This window comes from Echinops telfairi, unplaced genomic scaffold, assembly GCF_000313985.2.
Source record: "Echinops telfairi isolate 266 unplaced genomic scaffold, ASM31398v2 ScPeMD7_3533;HRSCAF=4204_0, whole genome shotgun sequence".
Taxonomy (NCBI): Eukaryota; Metazoa; Chordata; class Mammalia; order Afrosoricida; family Tenrecidae; genus Echinops; species Echinops telfairi.
In genome coordinates this window covers 23005974-23008799 of record NW_022107431.1, presented here as the reverse complement: position 1 = coordinate 23008799, position 2826 = coordinate 23005974, and the positions used below count along the sequence as shown (strand labels likewise).

General features: G+C 45.3%; 1 protein-coding gene across 1 annotated transcript in view; it reads right to left on the bottom strand.

Moving 5' to 3' along the window:
• SHPRH (SNF2 histone linker PHD RING helicase) overlaps window positions 1–2826 on the bottom strand; it is a 122643-nt gene that overhangs the window by 62789 nt on the left and 57028 nt on the right. The window lies entirely within an intron of this gene.

The following is a 2826-nucleotide window of genomic DNA, read 5'->3' as shown; positions in this document are numbered from 1 at the left end:
GAGAAAAGACGAGATCAATTCTTCTGAAAAAGGGGACTAGACAAGGATGTCCCTTGTCCCCACTCCTATTTAACATTGTGCTGGAAGTCCTAGCTAATAATATAAGGCAAAGGAAAGACATCAAAGGGATTCGCCTGGGAAAGGGAGAAGTGAAACTATCGTTATTCGCAGACGATATGATTTTATATATGGAAAATCCTAAAAGTTCCACAAGAGGAGTACTGGAAGCAATAGAGGAATATGGCAGAGTAGCAGGTTACAAGATCAACAACCAGAAGTCTATCGCACTACTGTACACATCAGACAAGGGCACAGAAGAGGGGATCAAAAAGGGGGTACCCTTCACAATAGCCACACACAAATGGAAATATCTAGGGATATACCTGACTCAAAAAACAAAAGATCTGTATAAGGAAAACTACAAAATGCTATTAAAAGAAACCAAGGATGACCTCAACAAATGGAAGGAGATCCCATGCTCATGGATTGGCAGAGTCAATATTGTAAAGATGTCAATTCTACCCAAGGCACTATAAAAGTTCAATGCTATCCCGATCCAAATTCCAGCAACATTCTTCAAAGAGTTGGAAAAACAGATTACCAACTGTAGAGAACTCCTTAAGAGGAAGCACAAAGTCAGAGGGCTTGCTTTACCCGACTTTAACACCTATTACGCAGCCACAGTGGTCAAAAAAGCATGGTACTGGTATAACGATAGATAGAAAACCCAGAAATAAAATCATCGGCATACAGACAACTGATCTTTGATAAGGGGCCCAAAAATATCAAATGGGAAGTGGATGCCCTCTTCAATTCATGGTGCTGAAAAAAATGGATACGTAGCAGCAGAAAAATGAAGCAAGACCCTTACCTCACTCCATTCACAAGAATAAACCAAGGTGGATCACAGACCTTGAGGTCAAACCCAGAACCATCAAGGCCATCAATGAGGGAATTGGGTCAAACCTGAGAACCTTGGCACAGGGATTACATAGGCTATTGGAAATCGGGAAGGACACCAACACTGAGGAGGCACAAATTGACCAGTGGGACATACTAAAAATAAAACACTTATGGACATCGAAATAATTCACCAAGAGAGTAATAAGAGAGACTACAGAATGGGAAAACATCTTTGACAATGACACATCCAACAAAGGCCTTATTACTAAAATCTATAACACACTGCTAAACTACGACAAGAGAAAAACCAATTGTCCACTCAGGAGGTGGGCAAAGGGGCGGAGAAGGAGTTTCTCAAGGGCAGAAATCCAAATGGCCAACAAATATACGAGAAAATGTTCCAGATCTCTAGCCATAAGAGAAATGCAAATTAAAACAACTATGAGATACCACCTAACATCCTCAAAGATAGCCCAATTCAAGAAATCAGAAAGTAATAAGTGTTGGAGGGAATCAGAGAGATAGGTACTCTGGTCCACTGCTGGTGGACCTGTAGGTACGTACAGCCACAATGGAAATCGATTTGGCGATATCTAAAACAGTTGGAAATTGAGCTACCCTATGATCCAGCAATCCCCCTACTGGGCATATACCCGGAAGAGACAAAAAACCATGGCCAGACATCTATGCTCCAATGTTCATTGCGGCACAGTTCACAATTGCAAGGAGCTGGAAACTGCCCAAATTTCCATCAACAGGCGAATGGATTAAAAAACTCTGGTACATACATACAATGGAGTATTACGCATCCCTAAAAAAAGTGATGAACGCATGAAGCACATCGCCGCATGGGAAGAATTGGAGGAAATTATGCTAAGTGAAGGAAGCCAAACACAAAAGGACAAGTACTACATGAGTCCACTAAGGTAAGCTCAAAAAATATATATATATTTTTTTTTCAAAAAGGGCATAGGGAAGAAGATGCTGTATACATACGTCCCTGGAGTGAGGTCCAGGTAATATGGCAGGGGCCAGACTAAATCCAGGGATACATATGGGATACATATGGTAGCCCACTAAAAGGGAGGAGGGAAAAAGGTATGGGTAGCCAGGGGAACAGGGCACTAATCCACACAGGGGGAGGGTATCGATTGTGTCTCCACAGGGAAAGAGGGACCAGACTTCAACCCAGAGCTCCAAGACAGGAAAGCAACACGCTGACATGAAGTAGGGAACAGATGGAGAGGCCTGAGGGGTCGGCCCCATTACAAACTGGGTGCATGGCACCACCCTCCCCCAGGGGGAATTCACTTCAGAGGACAGCATTGAAGCTGCAGCTCGGGGAAGAGGGGAAGGGGGACTGGTCTGGTCGGAGCCCATGTGAGCCAATGAAGGGGGAAGGGGAAGAAAAGGAAAGAGTGGAGCACATCCTGGCTCGATGAGCCCTGGGGACAATGTGCCTGTTCGGAACAGCGATGCACGGAGATGACCACGGGGCCGGCCCCACCACAGGACACAGCGTTCCTCAATGACCCATCTCACCACTGGGGACAGCACTGGAGACAAGCAGCGGGAACTGCTCCTGCCATGAGCTCACTACATCGAACGCCAGCCCCTGGGGGCATGCATCAGAGCAGCAGAGGGAGCAGAGCGGTGAGGTCCTCAGGGATAGAGGCGGTGCCGGGGGCATGGCACCCAATCAGACTTGACTGGAAAGCACACGTGAAGGAAAACACACAGACCCTGAACTATTCATACGGTTATATATGTATGCTTGTGTGCGTGTTATTGTTGTTGTAGACATTGTTTTACTTTCTGTTGTTGCCTCATTGCACTCAGTCAGGTATCAGCCATCAAAGACCAAAATAAAAATAAATAAAATAACATTGTGAATGAGGGGGAGTGCAGAGTGGGGACCCAGGG